The sequence below is a fragment of the Sitophilus oryzae genome, unplaced genomic scaffold (genome assembly GCF_002938485.1).
Source record: "Sitophilus oryzae breed Bouriz unplaced genomic scaffold, Soryzae_2.0 scaffold_1561_pilon_pilon, whole genome shotgun sequence".
NCBI classification, from domain to species: Eukaryota; Metazoa; Arthropoda; class Insecta; order Coleoptera; family Curculionidae; genus Sitophilus; species Sitophilus oryzae.
This window is the reverse complement of record NW_022146238.1, coordinates 35,285-58,211: the sequence shown is the minus strand read 5'-3', so window position 1 is coordinate 58,211 and position 22,927 is coordinate 35,285. Positions and strand designations below refer to the sequence as shown.

The window sequence follows — 22,927 nt, the reverse complement described above, 5'->3', positions numbered from 1 at the left end:
AAAACAAATATTAATCTTCTGACTCAATATTTTACTTAGTAAATTAGAAATAGGCAAGTGTTAGGTGGTATGTGTTGAAGCTTAAAAATGACCTCACTTCATGTCCCAACATTTCTTGCAGCCCAGTCAAATTATAAAAATTGGTTGAAAAAAGAGTTTTGACAAAGACTGCTTAAGACTGATTAATTATTCGTTCTATGTTAACGGAATATTGGGACACCCTGTATAACCAAGTAATAAAAGTTCACTTATATTCCACATTGCTGCTTCCATTGCATTATAATTCATTGCTGGTTACCAGTTTCAAATGTCTTATACATAAAACTTATCAAATGACAGTGTGATTTTTTCATTCCGATTTTCAAAATATGCGGGATTTAGCAAAATCTATATTAATATATAAAATCCTTAAGTGACTGACATACTGATTAATCACGATCCTGCTCAAACCACTCAACGTAAGAAGCTCAATTTTGGCATACAGGTTGATTCTAGGGTGTAGAGGTTCGACAAGAAGAGATTTTTCGAAATTCCAGTTCCAAGAGGCTGAAACCACCCCTCAAATATTACAATATGTTTTATTTAAAAAACGGTCAAGTTTCCGAAAAAACGCTCAAACACGTATATTTTATTTTGTTTTTTCACATATTTTAAGATTTTTTAAAAATGTATACAGGGTGTTTCGAAAAATCTGGTCATTGATTAATCACGATCCTGCTTAAAGTGCTTGACGTAAAAAGCTGATTTTTGGAAAACAGATTGACTTTTAGGGTGTAGAAGTTCGATATGAAGGGATTTTTCAAAACTCAAATTCTAAGGGGTGAAACTATCCCTCAAATATTAAAATATTTTTATTTAAAACCGGTGAGTTTTTCGGAAAAACTCTTAAACACGTATATTTTATTTTGTTGTTTTACATATTTTAAGATTTTTTATAAATTTATACAGGGTGTTTCATAAAATATGACCCTTGAGTAATCACGATTCTGCTTAAACTGCTTGACATTTAAAGGTGATTTTTGGCAAACAAATTGACTGTGGGGTGTAGAGGTTCGATAAGGAGGGATTTCTCGAATCTCAAATTCCAAGAGGGTGAAAATGCCCCTCAAATATTACAATATTTGTTATTTAAAAAACGGTTAGGCTTTCGGGAAAACGCTTGGATAAGCATAATTTATTTGATTTTTTACATATTTTAAAATTTTTTAAAAAATCATACAGGGTGTTACAAAAAGTTGGGTAATTTCTTAACCACGATTCTGCTTAAACTGCTTGACGTAAAAAGCTTATTTTTGGCAAACGGATTTTCCAACGGAAATTCCAACGAGATGAAACTACCCCTCAAATATTACCAAGTTATATAATAATATCGCCATATTGTTTTTTCTCATGCTGACATAAATGTGAGAAAATTTTATCCAGTTTGTATGTTAATGAAAATTCTTGCTTTGCTTTATCATCACCATTACAAATGATTAATTTGACGCGAACGAAGTCGCTGGTACACGCTAGTATACCTATATTTCTTAGAATATCTTTAAAAAGAATAGGCGGTTAGTAAATATGAATAGGCGAAATTTTTAATAGACGGTTGAAGCGTAGTGCTAGCACCATTAACTTCCTTGTATACCGAATGGCTCTAGCATGGCAAGCTGTACCTTGCTACTCCCAAGGCGTTAAACGCCATATACGGGAGCTATTATTATTATTATTTATCTTAAAAAATATATTTGAGAGTTATCAGAAATTAATTTTTTGTTGTAACTGCTTAAAGCATTTGTTAATCAAAATTTTTCTCTTTCAGAAAAAACAAAATAGTATATAGTATTATAATGAAAATAAATAAACAATAAATGCATTTATAGTAGGTATTTGTAATCTTTCGCATTCTAACCGCTGCTATGTACACAGTGTGGCATAAAGAATGCACATTACAGGGATCTCGTAAACAAAAAGAGATATAATAATGATTAAATTAGACAGAAATTGCGCCTTGCTAAACCCGACAGCGTCATGCTTCGAAATCTAAAAAATCCTATTTGGAAAATATATGGAAAAAGCCAAATTTTTCAGATATTCTTTTTTTTTTGAGGATCTGAAATAATATAAAATACAAATTTCAGATTGTCAAAGCTAATTTTCCTTCTCTATAAGTTAACGTTATTATATTTTCAATATCACGTTTCGTTACCGAGATACCAATTTTTTATTTCATTTTTTAAAAGATTGTGATCTCGCAAATTCAATGATTTAGCACATTTGACCAGAAAATGTATAATAATGATTATTCCCATAAGAATGCCAACCCACCAGGGGATTGAAGGCAATGAAAAATAAACGACCTAGCTAGAAAAGGAGCGAACACTCCACTCCAGAACCGTTCTGCTTCCCGAATGAAAACCAACTTAAAGCTGAAATCAATAACTTGAAAGACTCCATCCATAACCTGGTATGGAAATCTTCCAACGGTCTAAGACACTCGAAGAGATTTCTTAGAACTTACGATTTACGATAAAGAAAAATCAGACATTCCTTGAATTAAGTAAGAACACTCTTCAGGTTGTCACGAGGTTTTTAACAGGACGCTGTCTCCTCAACGAACACCTCAGTAAATTGAAGCTAAAAAACAATGGCGAATGCTGATTCTGTGGGAAGAATACGGAAACACCAGAACACTAGACCATCTCATTACTGAGTGCGCCGAGATGACAACCATTCGTGACTTAAAGTAGTGTACGCCTGATATCGGAGATGAACAACTAACCTGAGGGTAAAAACCGTTTCAGATACTGACTTTTGTCAAAGCGATGTATGATGAGTTATAATTACTTATAACTCGCGATTTAACATCTCTCATTATTCATTCTACATCCCCATAAAAGACAATGTGTTGAAGAGAGATATGGGAAAAAAGCATTATTGAGTTTAAAAAGAAAACAAACATTTTAGATTTGTATTTAAAAAAATTAAAGTTGATACTGAATGACAAGAAACAAGTCAGATTGAAAATCCATTAAATCAATTTGTAGACCAGGACGCAGCAATGGGAATGTGAAATCTGTATTATCATATTTTTTCAAATAGAGTCAAAATAAATTGAAACATAATGGTAAAGATTCAGTTTTTCCCAAATAGATTCGGAAGTAAACGGATTTTTTTCAGATTTGAAATATAATTTAATCATTTATGTACAGGGTGGGTCAAATTGAACGCTTTTAAAGGGCCTTTTCTGTAAGAGATAGACAAAAACTAATATCGGTGTCTGGAGCTCAATTTTATGAAGGCGAAAATCGCACATCGATATCTGTTACCGTTTCGGAGTTACGTTTCAGAGTTTTCAAAAATATGCATTTTTAACAAATCGCTGTAACTTTTTTGTTATGGAAAATTTTGTATTTCTATGAAAATATTTCCAAAGCACCTTTTTACATAGAATTTTATGGTTTAAGTATAATATTTTTAAAATTAATAATTTTAGAGTTATCAACAGGAAATTTGATTTTTTATTTGGGACACCCTCTATATTTTTAATTAATTGAAAAGAATTTAAAATTACCTTTCCAAAAATATAGCACACTTGATATTTTGTTATAATACCCTTCGAAATACAGAATTTTTAAAAGTTTGCCACTTTTAACTAGTAGGCTTTGTACCCCTTATTGATGATATGCTCTTAATGGAACTCGAAAACATATTTTTCCAACAAGACGAGGGACCGCCTCTGAACGCTGAAGTTATCAGCAAATTTTTGCAGCCAATTTCAAGAATAATTGAATAGCTAACCAATATCCTAGCCGTTGGCCGTCGAGGCCGCCTGACTTAGTGCCCATGGATCATGGATCTAATCCTATGAATATATTTGCGGAAGAATAAAGGTTCCTTATTCTTCCGTATAATCTCGACAAGAATTAGAAATATTTAGCAGTTATGAGAGGGTATCTTTCACCTCCACTGAGTTAATGAATTCCGCGAGAAATGTTCAAAAATTGTCCATAACAGAAGACGGTCGATAGGTCGAACACCTGTAGCAAAATCTCATGTCTTGGTTTGCTATTTATTTTTATTGTTATTAGATATAGTTTAAATGTGTTGATGTTGGTTAAATTTATTTTAAATTGTTATAAAATTCTGCATCTCTCATAGCAAATATTATTTTCGTTTTAATTGATGCTCACAGCTAGAATTTTTTTGCATTACAGCCGGTGCCGTTCCAAGCCTACTTATTTAAAGTGGGCGAATTTTATATCTTCTTATATCTCAAAGAGGAATCGAGCAAAATATTAAATGTTTTATATTTTTGGAAAGATAATTTTAAATTATTCTCAATAAATTAAAAATATACAGGGTGTCCCATATAAAAAATCAAATTTTCTGTTGATAATTCTTAAATTATTAATTTTAAAAATTATACTTAAACCGTTAAATTTACGTAAAAAGGTGCTTTGGAAATGTTTTCATAAAAATACAAAATTTTCCATAGCAAAAAAGTTACAGCGATTTGTTAAAATGCATAATAACTCTAACTCCGAAACGGTAACAGATATCGATATGCGGTTTTTCACCATCATGTTTTTGACAAAAAATTGAGCTGCAGACACCAATATGAGTTTTTGTCTATCTCCTATAGAAAAGGGTGTTTCCATTTAAAAGCGTCGAATTTGACCCACCCTGTACATCTTTTGGTCAACGAGATACCTGTACTATGCCAGCTTATATGGGAAGCCATGTATTAATATCTACTAATTTTAAAATATCTATACTGAAGAAAATCCCACATTATTCAAAACAAACTAAATATTTTCTATGTTTTGTTCTTATAGATAGAGAGAGAAAAGGCTGATCTCAGCGTTCAAGTTATTCAATTGTCAGAACGTTTAGAAGAAGCCGAAGGTGGCGCTGAAACTCAGGTAAATTAAAAGCACAAACCGAATATGTCATTCTTGAAAAAATTAACTTATGTTTTTCTGTACTTCCCATCAGTTTGAAATCAACAAAAAACGCGACACTGAACTACTGAAACTGCGTAAACTTCTCGAAGATGTCCACATCGAATCCGAAGAGACTGCTGCCATTCTCAAAAAGAAACATCAAGAAATCGTTGTCGATTTCCAAGATCAAATCGACACTCTTGCCAAGGCCAAATCCAGGTAAGAGCTTTTAAGATTTTAAGTCATATGAGCAGTATTTTATTTAAGTGATCTAAGTAATGTAACCCTTAACTGATCTGACCACAACTTATATTATACCAGCTGGACACTTTCGCTTGTTTTTGAGTATCCGCGTTACATCTACTGCGCCCGTTATACACATACACCTGTTATACAACATCAGTCGGAGCCAAGTCTCAGTAGTATTTTAAACGATTTTTTATTAAGTATTTAATTATTTTGAAAGACGCTACCATTTGTGTAAGGAAAATATTTTATTTTCTATTAATATCCACTTATTATCGATAAAACATTTGAATAAAACGATTAAGGAAATAGTATACCGGGTGCGTCTCAAAAGTGGCTCACCCCTATAACTTTTTATTTTTTCAGATAAAAAAACGAGAGTTGGTATGTTCGTATATGACATAAATTAGAATTGATTGACGTATTCAATTGTTTTCTGTCACTTCCTGTTTCACCGGAAATGGCTACAGCTTTTGATTTTTAAATAGCACCCTTGGTATTTTTTTACTTTATTCGATAGAAAATGACATTCTAAATAGAATGGCATATCATATATCTCAACTTTTGACATTTTTGCTTAAAACAAAATTGAATTTTAAATTTCAATCTAGAGTGCCATGGCTGTGTTAAAAACACTAATTTTTAATTAAGGAGCCTTGGAAAAATAGATTTGATAGTCTAATATTATTCGTGTCTTGTCCTGGCCGGTTAAAAGATGCCCAAATCGTATTTTTAATCATATTTAATTTTTTTCAAATGGAACGAGGGTGGCTCATTAGCATATTTGGAAAAAGCATCTTTTTACGAATAATTTGGTATCACACACTTGGTATTTCGAGTCAAATTGTCATTATGAATCGCATGTTGCAATTTCAAATAAACCACATTTGAAAATGTCAAAAGTTGATATATGATATGTCATTCTATTCAGAGTGTCATTTTCTATCGAATAAAGCAACAAAACACCGAGGGTACCGATTAAAAATCAAAAATTTTAGCATTTCCGGTAAAACAGGAAGTGACAGAAAACAACTGAATACATCAATCAATCCTAATTTATGTTATATATTAATATACCAAATTTCGATTTTTTGTCTGAAAAAATAAAAAAGTTATAGGGGGTGAACCACTTTTGAGACGCACCTGGTATAGCTATACATGTATTCATGCATTAAAGATGGAAACGACATCATAAACCTTCATTTTTGACAATTCTGTTTGACGTTTCAATTGACACATTTGAATTTGATTTGAAATTTTGCGGATTTGTTGTGATTTTCTCATCTTATTTTAGGTTATTTCTTATTTATTGTACAATTGGTTTTGTTTAGGGGTAGTAAATCGAGAAGGACATTGTGTCAGAACTTAAATTAACAATGACATTATTGCAAATTCTAGAAAAAGACTGTTAAATAATCTTGTGTGTGGTAGATCTCAAGTAAGCTACTTATCATATTTTATTATACATAATATACCGTATGATCGAAAAAAAAACGGCGTCCAGTTGGCTTGGAAATGACGATCGATGACATTTTTCATATAATTTTACATATAAAATGACAGCAATCTTCATTTCATAGCCATCGTTGACGCCGTTTTTATTCGATCATACGGTACGTTGCGTGTATTAAACCAAACAATTACGAAATTCATTAAGAATTAACTATTTATATATTTTTTTGCATTTTTGCTCATTTTTATTACAAGTCAAAAATAATAAGTAGGTATACGTCAAACTTAAGTTAAGTGTTCCAGAAGTGTATCGGATATGTGTTTTATTTAATAATTATTTTTCTATAACTTATCTGTTTTTATTATAAATATTTCTTTTTAACGAAATTAATAACATTTATATTAACAAACCAACAGATTTTTTAGTCTACACTACATTATACTTTTACGCGTTTTAAATATAATTAGACTGGCATTGATGAACCAGAAATTAAGTCAACCGTATTAATCCCCATTGCCGTTCGCCCTAAATTAATTATACACTCACCGGCACGAAAAACGGGCAGCTTAAAATTTTGACGTGTTTTAAAGTTTAATATATTTTATTCTAGTATTCTAATTTTGATGATTTCTTAAGCAATTTTTCGAGGAAAGATGCGCCTAGATGATAAAATGATTTTTAAATTCCTTGCTTTTTTAACATATTCTACAGGGTGTTTCAAACTTTCACCAAAATATCAAAATTCTGTTTTTCCTCGTATAATTGACAAATGGGAACTCATTTTTAATTTCGAAAGAGATACTAAAAGTCAATAATTTAGCTACAAATTGCTTAAAAATCATCAAAATCGGTCGATTAAAACACAACATATAAAACTAAAATACATCAAAAATTTAAGGTGTCCATTTTTCGTATAGGTGAGTGTATTCGCCTCTTCCGTAATCTTTTTATTTAAAGCCTGTAGAAGAAACACTATACATACTAAAACAAAATTAGTCGTATTACTATGCGATTTTTCTGATAGTGTTTGAAAAATGTCATTGCCTAAGCCTCAAATATCTGTTATTTTTACCGCAGATTGTTGTAGTGCAATCGAAATCAGAATTAACAGATTAAATCCTTGACAAAAATTAATTGAGAAAAAGTATTTTAATCCGAAGCTTTCCACAAAAATTCCGAATATTTTTACGAAATACTCGTTTTTGTTCGACACCGGTCGTATAGAGTTATAAATAGCACTCGCCCGCCTTATTAGTCCTGCATAACGAAGTTTTCTAGCCTCAGTATTTTATTACAATTGTGATATTAATAATGTTCGTTTCTTAAACAATGGCACATTTTTGTCTATAATAAACAACATTAAATTTAAGACCATATATTTTCATATAGACTAAAGTGCCACATACAACATTATACCATATCTACCAGAAATCTTGTTAGGAGCTTATTTTCATTTCTGGGAAAAAGGTATTTTTGAAGAGAAATCAACCACAACTAACCCTTTGTGTCACGTCAATCCCCCACATCATCATAGACTAATGTCATGTAGTACATCATTTCGACGGCGTCACGACAAAAGGGCGTAAGCGCCATTCGTCATTTTTTTCAGGAGACGAAAAAAACGTCTAAAATCTTTATTTTTTATTTTTTGTGAATTATTTTTGCTACAGTATTATAGATTATATGGCACATTTTTTCAAGAATTTTTGCTTATAAAATATTAAACTGTTAATTAGTTATTTTAATATTTGGCGCTTACGCCTTTCTTTCTAGGCTCGATTGGCGTTTACGTCTTTTTGAAAGGCGTTTAAGACTTTTGTGTCTTATTATTCTAGTCATTTTTTGTCGTTTAGGTGCACTTACGCCTTTTGAGTTTTACAAATAAAATTAAAAATGTCGCTTGGATTTTTTAATGTTTTTAAGAAAACACAGTACAAAATACTCAAACTGATGCTTTCAATATTTTCAAACTCATTAGGCTTGAAATAATAACTGGAAAATTAAATTTAACTAATATTCTGAGCAAAACACGGGTAAACTTGATCCTTATTCCTCGTTGGTGGCAAAAGGTGGTTCTTCTAACATGAATAATTCTGACTCCAACAGCGCATCATGCTGCAATGATTCTGCCAGAAGATCATTATCTATGATATCGCTCTCAACCTCAACCTTTTGATTTCCACATTTTAATGCCAAATCTCTGATTTTCTTCCCGCGGGAAGTCATTATCACACTGTGGAGGAAAAATATAAAAAAGGCTTAAGCGACATCAAAAAAAACAAATTTCAAACAATTATTACAATCAAGAAAAAGTCCTTTGACTTGTAGCAAAGGTTTTTTTGAAAATTAATATTGTATACAATTTAGATATTTGACAATTTTTTGAAATCTGTTGAACGGTAGTTTTGTTAAAAGCAAAAAAATATGCCATTACGATCACATAGGCGGATGGCGCTTACGCAAACCAAGTAAATTAACACGAAAAGGCGTAACCGACAATAACAAATAAATGTCGGTGTTTACTATTTGAATTAGATTGAAGAACAAAAAACAATCTAGGCTACCAAATATGAATAAGACCTATCTTATTAATAAGTTTTTCTACGTACCTTTGAATGGAAAATGGTATTTTTTCATCCAAGGCGTAAGCGACCTTCCAACACGTGTGAATGGCGGTTACTGATTTTCGCGTCGAGTCTGGTTTGAAGGTGTATTGGCGGTTAGAAACTAAAACTGTCTTTTTTCTCACGTTAAGAATTTTTGCTGGTTAAGCCGTTTTATAGATAGGTGCGCATTTATTAGTATTAAATTTTGGAACCATAATCTCATTTTCGTTATTTTGGCGCTTACACCCTTTTGTCGTGACGCCGTCGATTTCCATATACGATAAAACGTCAGATTATTTAAACGCACACAATTATGTAGGTAATTAACTCACATTGCCATAATCTGTATAATTCGAGTTTTTCTAACAAACAATTTTTTTGGCATATGTAAAAATTAGGGTGTATTCCGTTGCTTACGTTGGTTATGGTTTTATGTTCCGTTTCTATCGGTTTCCTGAAAGTTTTCTTATTACGGAACACGGTTCCTGAAAAATTCGGTTATAACTGTTACCAAACTAACCAGCGCGAGAAGGCTGGTTTTTCTGGTTTTGTTTGCCATACAATGTCATTTATGTGAGATAAATCAAGCAAATATTGGAAGTTCGAGTGAAATTCTCATTTAATTTCTGAAAATTGTTATATTTTGTATTTACATCCAAAAGCAATGGAGGTAGGCAGTAAAGGTAAATAAATTTCATTAACTAAATAGAATTATTTTTTAGGACCATTTAAACTTTTATGCAACCATTCGCGGGTGATCTGGCAAATGCTCCTATCTGTCATTTTTTTAAAAATTGAGATTATTTTAGCATAACGTTCTATGAGTCATTATGCACGTATTGACAAAAGGTAATATCTGAAAATAAAAAATTTACGGCACAATTCAAAGAAAAGAAAACCTCCTATCTGAAACCAGCTGTTATTCTGGTCACACAAACTCCTATCTACTTATTTTGATTAAAAAGCAAAAGCTCCTATCTATAATCGGGAGATATTAAGAAGCAATTTCTCCTATCTTCATAACTTTGCGTTAAAAACCAGCGAGTCGTGACACGCTTCTTGTGCTTGTTAGATTTTTTAGTTATATTTTGAACTAAAATTAAGGTGATTTTCTATATATTTACTATATATACTATAAAACTATGAAAGCAAATTAGCCTATCTTACTTCTACCACAAGCAAAACGTCTTATCCTTTATAATCCTAAAATACAAATATAATCCTATGTGCCATTTTATCAAAAGCAAAAAATCCTATCTGATTTAATAAACAAGTTTACAGTTTAATTGTTTCCAAATAAATAGTATTTAATAGAAAACATATATTATAATGTATTTTCAATAGCCAGTTTTTAAAGTTGATTTTCATGCAGTTTAGTTATCTGACGATATGATGGTACGATATTATTTTATTGGTTGATTTTAAAGACTTCTGATTGGTTAACCGTTTCTAACCAACCGAAGTCTTTAAATTCAACTAATAAAATTAATATCGTATCATCGTATCGTCGGACAACGGATGCATGAAAATCAAGCTTAAGTCGTTCCGTTTTTGAAAATACCGTTTTTATTGCCTCCTGTAAAGTTATTGTTTCAGTGGATAGGAACATTTGCCAGATCGCCCGCGCATAGTTTCTTAAAGTCGGAAACATTTAAAGAAAACATGAAAAACAAGAAAAGAAGTAATCGTGAATGTTTTGTAAGCTATAAAAATATAAATATTGATTAGATTTGTTTATTTATTATTGATCTGTTTTAATTGTCTGCAGAGAATAGGTACAGCGGGTTCCAATAAAATTGAATACGATTTAAAACTTATTTTTATTATTTCGGGTAGTATATTTTATGATACCAATCCCGCATTTCTCTACTCATGTCATGCTGACATTCTGAAAAATGTATTTGCCACTTTGTCAAAAACAAAATCGTTTTATTCAATGTCACAATAACCTTAACATGTCAAAATACTTGACACATAAATATACACTGCTCAAATATTCGAAAAAAATGTGTAAAGAGTCGTATTCATTTATTTTTGGAACCAGCTGTACATTAAAAATGCATAAAAGATAAATTTTATAATAGAAGTATTGAAATTTAGTAAATGTCAACATTTGACGTTTCCAGCATTTTACCAAACCGTTCCGTATCAAACCGATGTTTTTCAGGAACCGCTCTTTACCGTAGTTTACCGGTCTGGTTCGCCTGGTTTTGCAACGGATCGCAGCCTTAGAATGATATAAAAGTTGATATATGATATGTCATTTTATTCAGAGTGTCATTTTCTATCGAATAAAGTAAAAAAATACCCAGGGTGCCATTTAAAAATCAAAAGTTGTAGTCATTTATGGTGAAACAGGAAGTAACCGAAAACAATTGAATACGACAATCAATCCTAATTTATGTCATATACTAACATACCAAATCTCGTTTTTTTAACTGAAAAATAAAAAGTTATAAGGGTGAGCCACTTTGAGAGGCACCCGGTATAGTTAATAAACTGCATAGTTACGTAAAATATAGTTCTAGAATTCGGCTATGACATTTATGAATTGTAATGAAATGATCTATCGGTGGTATTTTTGACAAAATATACGTACACGCCTGGCTGAAAATATCTGGTAAACAGGGGAAAATTATTTTTAGATGACAGAAATATACGGCCGGTGTTCTAAATATCTCTGTTTTAGCCGACAAAATAGCCGGCTGGCTAATCTAAACTGTGAAGTAAAACATTATTTTGATATTTTAACCGAAGAAAAAAAACAAACTAGGATTATTATTTATTATTCTATGACATAGAATTGTTAAACACAATTAATGTCAGTTTTAAGGCACGGTTATTATAATTTTTGGTGAAAAAATAAATCACAAATAGTTTAAAAGTTTAGAGTAAAAAATCTGCCCCCGCCGCGCGGATATTTTTACTCCCACTCAAGGGATCGATTTGGTGTCGAATCAAAATAATTCACCTAAATTTTTAGCTTTATGAAAAAAATAATATTATGATGATGATTCTTAAACGAAAAGCCGATTTTTAGCGGAGGAAAGAAAATTAAAATCTTCATTTTTTTTAACCTTTGTGAAATATGTCACTCACTAAAAATCGTCAGAAAATGGCTTTTATACTTCTTTACACTCAGGAATTTTTTAGAATTTTTTGAAGTGGTGGAACAATATAAAAAAAATAATTTTTTTTTCTAAAATCTTTTGTTTTAACTAACTCATATTTTTGTTTAGTTTAAAAAAGTGCGTTAGTAAATCTTTTTTCGTTAAAAATACATCCTTGCCAAAAATAAACATAAAGATTATTATAAAAAATGAGTCCGAGAAGATTTTAGAAACAAAAATGATTTCAGAAGAAAAATGTGTCTATGCTTTTTTAATTTTTTTCATATTGTTTCACACTTCAAAAAATTCCTCAGTGTAAAGAAGTATAAAAGACATTTTCGAACGATTTTTAGTAGTGACATATTTCACAAAGGTTAAAAAAATGAAGATTCTAATTTACTTTCCTCCGCTAAAAATCGGCTTTTCGTTTAAGAATCATAATCATATTATTTTTTCATGTGTTGGACTTCTAAGAATTAGAAAAAAATCATCATTAATTAATTTTGAATTTTACTATAAAAATAAAAATAAAATTGAAAAAACAGGCTTTTTGAAAATTTCCAAATCCGTTTGAGTTAAAGGACTAAAAATTTAGTTGAATTATTTTGATTCAACACCAAATCGATCCCCAGAGTGCGAGTCAAAAAAGCCGCGGGGGCAGATTTTCCATATTAATCCGGCTATACCCTTTCATTTAAATCGGACGATTTTTTCACCATTGATGATGGAGTTTCATATTGCACGAACGTCGTCAAAATATCATGAAAAGATTCATCTCTTCATGATATAAATAAATTTAATTTTATATTACTAGGGTTTCATCGAGACGAGAAATCTCGTCTCGAAGGCAATTTCGCGTCTCGTCTCGATCATCGAGACGAGATATTAACAAACTCTCGTCTCGATGTTTTTCTCGAAGTCAATTTCTCGATCTCGATTCGAGATTCTCGAAATTTCGAGGGTCTCGAAAATAAATAACTGATTTATTATTAACAATTGGCGCCGGGAGGCACGTATAGCCGCACATACTAAAATATGTTAATAAAAAGTTGGTAGGAAGTTCTTTTTGTTTCCAAGTAGAGCAATTTTTTCAATTTCTTTATCTCAAAAACTGCAACTTTGACTGATTTTGATGTTATTACAAATTTTGTTGCAAATATTATTCCTAATCTTAAATTGAAAACCTTGTTTCGCTAGCTACTGTAATTTTGGAGTTACGATTTTTTTTTTTTAACCCCCTCCCATATCCCCTTACCAACCCTCCGCCCCCACCAAAAACTAATGGGCAGATTCTCGGGAGCCACAGTATTTTTGTGCCAAACTTGGTTAAAATCGGTTTAGCGGTTTTTGAGTTATCAGATACCATAAAAATATTTTGTATTTAGGTCATTTATGACCCAAATAACTCATTTTGAATGAAATTAAAAAAAAAAATTGCCGATCTTAATAGCCTACCATACCTATTGATTTGGTCGGCTAAAAATATCATGTTATAAAGTCTGCACCAAAAGATAGGGTAAATTTTTTCTGTTGAAAAATTGCGTTATAGAATACAGAGCTATTATAGGTATGGTATGAACTAAAAGCCAAGTGTAACAAAAAAAAACGCAGCCTTGACCCAAAATCCCAAAAATAAAAATATATTGTTGTAAAAAGCGAAAATCAAAACGATTCCTTTATTTTTTAATTTAGTCTTTTATAGTAAGATATGGGTTTAAAATTTAGCTAGCTACCTACGAAAGTTTAAAATTTTTACTTCGTTGTGCAACAAACTGATTTTTGTTTACTCGAAACAGTCTTTTATAGAAAAACTTTTTTTCTTCAACATTACTGAAATTAGTTTAACTCAATAGGAGTTAATAGTGAAATTTATACAAAAATGGTGCCATAAGAACAAGAATATATTATATTTACGGCATTTCTTTATTCTGAAAAGACCGACTGATCGAACAGTTTTGGGGATCTTTTGATTGTTTGTAGTAATTGTAAATAAAGAAATGTAAATTAGCATTGTACGAGAAAATATTTCCCAACATAGTTTTTTATTTCCATTTTTCTAGCCTTTTATGAGCTGTTGAGTGTTGAGTTATTGCAGCATCTAAACTTTCTCGATCTCGAAAAATCTCGAGGTCATTTTCTTGATCTCGTCTCGAAAAAAAATTCTCATTCAGAAATCTCGAATTTCGAGAATCTCGTGAAACCTTATATATTACTTACCAGTTTTCATAAACATACAGAGACTTTTTCATGAATATCCAAATAATAAGAGAAAACAATACACTACCAAACTTAACAACATATCATATACAGTTCATACCAAATAAACTTTTAGTCACGTGATCAAGCTTGCCCGGCACACCGTTGCCCACTTTTATATATTTTCTTTTAATCAAAATATTTTAGATAAATTAATTATAAATATATAAACAGTTATTATTTACATCAACGAAACTCACCCTCTAAACAGTACTTAAGGGTCACAAAGAGCCATTACCACCGCTTTCCCGTTAAAAATATTCTAATAAAGTTGCGATGAGTTGTTTACGGCTACTAAGCTATCTTGTGCATTAAAAGAGATTCAAAAATATACAATGTTCGACTGCACGATCTGCTAGTAAACATTTTCAAGCTTAAAGTATCACTATTTATTTAAACCAAAAACTCCTAATACAAAACTAAAGTGTCAAAACGAATGACAATTTCAGGAAATGGATTTTTTACAGCAGAGCTACCACCTAAATCTCCAGCGCGAAATTTAAATTCCAGTTAGTCAGCACGGCGCCGAATATATCCATAGTTGGCAACAATGAATTTAAAAATTTTGCGTCTTTGATAACGCATCTAAAAGTTTAATTGATATGAAATATATGTATTTTATTGATTTTAGGGCTGAAAAGGAAAAGTCCAAATTCCAAACCGAAGTTTACGAACTCCTGTCCCAAGTGGAGAGCGTGAACAAGGAACGCCTCATCGCCGTAAAGCACTCCGAAAAGCTCGAGATCACCATCACCGAACTCAACGTCAGAATCGAAGAACTCAACCGCACCGTCGTAGACATCACTTCCCACAAGCAACGTCTTTCCCAAGAGAACATCGAACTTACAAAGGAAGTCCAAGACATTAAGGTTTGTACTTATTAAATTTTATAATGAACGGCGAAGATTATCCCAATTTATCTAGGATAGACTACACCATCACACCAATTCATTCATTCGTCACATTATTGTAATTGGAAACAAGAAATAAAATACAAATTTTGACTGTCCAAATATTGTCTCCTTAACTGATTCTACACCGAAGTTCTAAAGATTTATAAAGGTTATAAAAAATTCTAAAGGTATGCGTATTTTAAATCTATAATAGCTCTAAAAGCCTAAAAGGTTCATGGCTTGATTGGTTATCTTTCTCCATTTGTTTCTGTCTTTCGCCTTTATTTTCCACCCATCCACTCATCCTCCTCAAGTCCTCTTCAACATCCCTTTTCCATCTGGTTCTCGGCCTACCCCTCCTTCTCTTTCAATCTATTTTACGTTTCATTATCCTACTAGGAACTCTTGCTTCAGCCCTTCTTTCAATGTATCCCAGCCATCTCAGTATTTGTGCTCTTGCTACTCCCGTTATACTCGGTGCCCGATATAGTTGCTTTAATTGTTCATTTGTTCTTCTGGTCCATGTGTTGTCTATCTCCTTTCCTCCAAAAATCTTCCTCAGTATTTTTCTTTTCACAAATTTCTAGCCTCAAAGTTTCCGTTGCATTGCGTATTTTAAATTCACAAGACAAATTTGAACAATTTTGGGCAAGCCGATTTTAACTACCAAAAATCTATTTTGGTTTCTCATAGTCTGTAGGTCATAATGATTACAATAAATTAATATTCGTGTTAAAATCAATACATATTTCATTTTTTTATTTGACAATGACAAAATCATTGGTTCGCAACTTAAGGTATGTTGGCATTTGTCTAGTTTTGCACTGATAACTTGGTCAGTTTTAATTTAAAAATAGACGCAATTTTTCTTACATTAGTTAAAATGAGCTTATCCAAAATTGTTCAAATTTGGTATACCGGGTGCGTCTCAAAAGTGTCTCACCCCTATAACTTTTTTATTTTTCCAGATAAAACAACGAGATTTGGTATGTAAGTATATAACATAACTTAGGATTGTTTGACGTATTCAATTGTTTTTGGTTGCTACCTGTTTCACCGGAAATGGTTACAACTTTTTATTTTTAAATGACACCCACGGTATATTTTTACTTTATTCGATACAAAATGACACTCTGAATAGAATGACATATAATCTGTCAGCTTTTGACTTTTTCGCTTAAAAAAATCGTATTTTAAATTTCAATCTAGGCTGTGTTAAAAACACTAATTTTTAATCAAGGAGCCTTGGAAAAATAGATTTGACCGTCTAATGTTTTTCGTGTCCTGTACTGGCCGGTTAAAAGATGTCCAAATCGTATTTTAATCATATTTCAATTTTTTCAGTTGGACCGAAGATGGTTCATTAGCATATTTGGAAAAAGCATTTTTTACACACTTTTTCAACTATTTTGAGTCAAATTCTCGTTATGAAACGCACGTTACAATTTCAAATAAACCATATGCAAAAATGTTAAAAGTTGACATATGATATGTCATTCTATTCAGAGTGTTAATTTCTTTCGATTAAAGTAAAAAAAATACAGGGTGTTAAAAATCAAAAGTTATGGTCATTTCCGGTGAAAGAGGAAGACTTCCTCTTTCACCTTAGTAGTCTTCACTTAGTAGTCAAAACAATTGAATACGTCAATCACTCTAATTTATGTAATATACCAAATATCTTTTTTTTATCTGAAAAATAAAGTTATAGGGGTAGTCGGCAGGACGCACCCTTTATAGCATATATTACTCAAAAATCTGGCCCGACTTTGCTGTAAAATCAATGAGGCCCAATATTTAGACAGTTTAAAATTTGCATGGTATTTCTGTTTCCAACGACGAACACCCTCCGGTATAAGAACGGTACGTTTTAGCCGTATTGAAGAGTAGTATCAACGAGTAATTAAAACTAACCTATTTGTATTGCAGTTTAAGGTCCACCTCGAAAATGCCAACTACCTCAAATCCCAACTGGCCGGCCAACTCGATGACGCTCGTCGCCGTGCCGAAGACGACGAAAGAAGGAGGTCCCTCCTCGAGGCCCAGCTCCACCAGGTCGAGGTCGAACTGGAATCCATCCGCGTCCAGCTGGAAGAAGAGAGCGAGGCCCGCTTGGACCTCGAAAGGCAACTGGTCAAGTCCCAGGGCGAGGTCCAGGTCTGGAAGTCCAAGTACGAGACCGAGGCCGCCGCTCGTGCCGAAGAAGTTGAGGAACTGCGCAGGAAGTTCAACGCCCGTCTTCAGGAACAGGAGGAGCATATCGAGGCTCTGCTTGTGAAAGTGAACAACTTGGAGAAGCAGAAATCTCGCTTGCAGTCGGAGGTTGAGGTTCTGATCATCGATTTGGAGAAGGCAAACAACACCGCCAGGTAAAGTGATTTAGATAAGACAGGCTTGGGATGATTTTGTAATCAAACTATTATTTTCTGGACTGGAAAATATTTGTTTAATCATTCAAGATAAAAGTCAAATTTTGAATAAAACTATCATTTTAGACTTGAATCTTTGTTGAATTTTAATAATAACTCATCATTGGTGTATGTTAAAATGGTGAGTTTCTAATTCAGTTTTCTTTTCTCAGTAAAGGGACCGTCCTATGGAAAAGGCCTATTTTGTGTCAATTTTCTATATCTGCACCCAGTTCATGCAGGTCTTTGAAGGGATGGGTGCATAGTTCCTTTGGTTCTAGCCTTTTCCAAAACCTTCCTTTTCATTTTTTTTTCTTTGCGTTCTAAAACATTTCCTAGCACTTCCCTAAAGTTCCCCGATGCTGCCGCTGATGCCAGGCTTCTACTTATTCCTCAAGTCCCCTCAAAAATCGTACCCTAGGTTTTTAAAGTGTCCAGGTGTTCAGGACAGTGACACAGCGTCATTCCTTGGTTTCTTTCTTCCTCCTATTCCCCTGGTGGTAAAATGCGTTGAGTGCCATGCAGATTTTGTTAGTAGGTGTGTACGTTTTCCATTTTGCCGTGGTGTTTTTTGTCTTTGCTAGTGCGGCTGATGTTGGTTCCATAGCGTAGTCCTGCGTTGTTGCCCGTCTCTTGCTGATAGGCGCGGTTCCTGCTATAACTCCCTTCAGTGCGCTATTCGTCACAGGTGGTGGATCATCTGCCACAGCCTCTCTCCTGGCGCCCTCTTTGGCGAGTCTTCGCTTCTTGGTTACCCACCACATTGCTGTAGCACACAGAGTAACCCCGCCTTAACGCAGCCAGGACAATGCTTCTCGGCAGTCCATAACAGTTTTTGATCTCACTAATTGCATGGTGATGCATCTTAAAAGCCACCGAAAGTTCATTTTAAAATTATTACAGAACCGATTTCTCTAGTTCCATTTTGCATTCAGTGTGAAAGCCTGTAATAATTTAGAGTATTTTGTTAATTGATATTAATAAATAAAGTTTACAGAGATTACTGCAAAAGCGCGTGGAACAGCTGGAGAGAATCAACATCGATTTGAAGAGCCGTTTGGACGAGACCGTCCAGTTGTACGAACAAAGCCAGAGGGATCTCAGAGTCAAGGTTTCCGAATTGCAACGCACCGTCCACGAATTGGACAAGAGACGGGAGACCGAGGACCTTATGATCAAATTAAAGAGTTGTGTATTACTAACATATATAACGGTCACTTGACCATGGTGTGTTTGCATTGAAGGCTGCGGTGTTACATTTTCAGTTCTTTGATGCCTATATTAATCAAAAATTTTGAATTTACTGACATACAGAAATTCCTTTAATCAAAATATTATGCACATGTGAATAATTGTGGTATTGGAGCCTTATGGGCGTGGTTTTATTTATTATTCGTGTTTGTTTCGTTGTTGTGCCATCAGTAAATGATGTTTTATTTGGGATTTTAAAGTCAGTAAAATAACGTTTAGTGTCTCTGATAAAAGATTTATATAATACTTATTTTCAAACTCCATTTATTACACTACAAAAGATGGAACAGTTCATTTTTTGAAAGGCCAGTCACCGGGATACTGTGGAATGGTTTTGCCTTTCAATCTCAGTGTCGCCAGCGGTTTCGAACGGCTTGGTGTTGAAATTCACCGTCACCAAACTTCACATATTGGAACTTGAACTTCGTCGTTTGGAAAATGAACGTGATGAACTCACCGCCGCATACAAAGAAGCTGGGCTGTAGTAATATTAAACTTTTTCAACGAGACTATACATAGTATAATATAATTGCCAGCACTTATAATTTATTTTTAGTGGAATAAATAAACCACACAGAAATGTGAATGTAATTTCTATTGTCATTGTAAAGTACCGTTCTGAATAGTCTCATTGTTGCTCGTGTCATTTCCTAAAGTAGTCCTTTGTCTTTCTTTAAAAAGTTCCGTGAGCATATGGTGTGTGACGATAGGTTTCGATTCCTTAGAGAACCTTAATGTTTCCGTTCGACGGTCTGGTTTTGAAATAGTTTGAGAAGCTGGAATGTTGTCTTCATGTGTTCATCAGGAGTTGATCAATGAACATCACTCTCTTCTTCTTCTTCATTGCGATTGGACCAAGGTATGTTTCTTCGATGACATAAGGCGGTTGGGTTGAATTCAAGAATCTTAGGTTTTCCTTACCAGCACCACTCAAAATTGGGTCATCCCGGCACATCGGTGTTGGTGCTTTCGCCAGCAATTTTCTCTAACCGGTCGTTTGGCATCTTGTCCACATGGTCTCTCCACTTTCTTCTCCTGTTTTTGCCCGTCTTACTACATCCTGTATTTCCGTGACATATTTATATCCTCCTTCTTTTGGGTGTAAAAAGATTATGTATAATGTAGTGATGTCACAGTTCTTATTCCTATTTTACACTACTGAGAGAACATATCAACTGTCTTTTTCTGAGTACTTTTACCCAATATATGATTTACAATAGCACAACGCTCAAAGGTACAGCTCATAGAAATAGAGATATTGAAGTTGCTACATATTGAGTTTAGTAAATTCAGTTCTATTTGTTTTGAGATGTAACTTCTGCATTTATATGTAATCACTTCTGGGCCATAGACCATTATGACATCTTTATGGTAATCTGTTGGTCTAGGGGTTTATTTATGATCCACCTGGGACGTTGAATTAATGTTTTGGCCGGATTTAGGCCAGTTCATCTATTCGGGCGTCTGTTGTCAGTTGTCAATTGTCAATATTTGTTTGTGTCTTTATCAGGCGAATGCATTGCATACTTCATAACTTTTATTTCCATTCTGATGTACTTGTTAGATCAAAAGGTATTTTAAAGCGTCTGATGTTTCTTATACCTTATATTAATTTGGGGTGCGGTTTAATTCAAGGGGTTGCATCAATTTGATGAGGATCAGTGTGATACGCCCTAGTTGATTGGTTTGTCAGAATGGAGACCAATGTTTCAGTCCTTAGACGGAACTTATAAAGTTACTACGAGAATTAACTTGTTTAAATCCAAAATCTAATCTGTCTATTTAGATTAAATTAGTTATTACTTAAAATAATCTATGAAGCTTACATTATTTCATTTCATTTTTAAATTTTTTTATTTTATTTTATGCTGGAACGCGAAGGCTGAGAACAACTACGTTCTATAGGCGCCAGAATTATTTGATTCCGTCACAGAAGCCGGTGATTTGGCGGCTACAAGGAAGGACAACGAGGAAATCGAAGCTATCCGGTAAGTGTTTAATTTCTAGTCATTATTAAAAACAGTTTTACACAAAGAGAGCTCCTCGTTTCGGATTTGGCCATTTTCTAATTTATAATTTTTATTTAAGTGTATAATATTTATTTGATGTTAAAACGAATCGGTTTTTCTTCTTCTTCCTGTGCTTTGTGCTTAGCCGCACGTTTGCGATTGTCTGTACTCTTTATACAGTGTGTAGAGTGCCGTTTTCGGGTCTTTGAAATATGGTGGCTACGTCGCTGATATTACCTGTTCATGTGTTTCTTAGCCAGGATATTTGTTTTTAACGATATAAATTACGCTTTTATTTTATATAGAATTAGTTTAGGAATGTAATATTTGTTTCCTCTAAGGATATGGCCGAGGTATGAGATTTTCCTTTCTTTAACTATGTTAAGTATTTCTCATTCATAGCCTGCAGTTCTTAAAATTTCGTTGTTGGTAGCATGTGCGGTTCATGACACACGTAAGAGTCTCTGGAGAGTCCACATTTCGAAAGTCTCGATGCTGTTCAGGGTTCTAGCCTTGGGAGACCACGTTTCTGCGCTGTATAGTAAGATGGGTCATATGTAGCATTTTACTACCAGTAGTCTAAGTGGCAGGAGACTACGTACTAATAGGAACTTCAACTGCAAATTAACCATTGGTTGCTAAAAATTCAAATGCTATTGTTTAAATCTAGTACTACTCTATATTGCTTTATTAAAACTTTTCCCGTTTCCTGTTATTACCAGTTCTGGGTATGCAGGTGTAATTTTCGTATACGCAGAAGGGAAATATGGAACATTAATTCACTTTTGCGGCGCTGCGGAGTTCTAGGACGATTCAGGATCGATAATAACAGGAAGAGCAGGGCAATCATAGCAATGATTCTCTTTCGACCACGGTGGTTAGAAACATGCGCCATTGCATGCATATTATAGTAGGAATGCCAAATTTTTGGTCCGCACGGTTTTGTATTCTTGAATCGGCAATTCAAAATAACGACAACTCGTCTAAAAATAGCCGCTATAACAAATTTGGTGGGCGATGGCGCTTTCAGTTCAGCAAACGCGATATTTCGACGGTGACACCTCCGAACACCATAAAAAAGAGTACCGAAGGCCATATATAAAGTTTTCATTGCTTAACGACCTCAGTTTCCGAGTTTGTTTACTGAAGAGCGCTCGCTATGCCTGCCGAAATCAAATGGCAACCGAAAACCCAGCTTTACAAGTACAACTACGGCGTCGGTATGAATTTTTACCAACCCATGGTCGACTTTATCGATGAAAAAACGCACGGACAACACGTATCGGTCCCCCACCTTCCCTGGACCGAGGAACTGGGCCTGGACCAGTTTGACCCGACGCGAATTAGCAGTTACTCCGAGCAAGACCTGGCGAAAGTGTCCGAAAGAACGGAAAGAAACATAAAACTTCATTATGGCCCGTGGTCATCCGCCAGTTCAAACACCATTGTCCGGAATTCGGTCAGTGCAGCGAGGGAATCGGCGGGAAACGCGTAAAGGATGACTGGTCGAGTGTGGCTTCGGCGAATGAAGGACGTGTTGAATATAGTGGACGAGACGACTGGATCAGGCGCTGAACTCAAGGTTGAACCTACAAAAGATTCTTGAGGAAAATCTTCCGGGAATTGATTGCAGCTCAACTTCGCTTTACAGCAGTCTAAATAAAGACCATAGAACAAGGTTGGAAAAGAACATGGTAGTGCTGCATCCAGCTGGACGGGTTATTCAGTTGCGCTCGGTTCATGGTTGAAGAAACGCAGACAGTTAGGGGT

At 33.7% G+C, this 22,927-nt stretch overlaps 1 pseudogene; it reads left to right on the top strand.

Moving 5' to 3' along the window:
* Nucleotides 1-22,927, top strand: part of LOC115879045 — a 46,706-nt pseudogene that overhangs the window by 17,264 nt on the left and 6,515 nt on the right.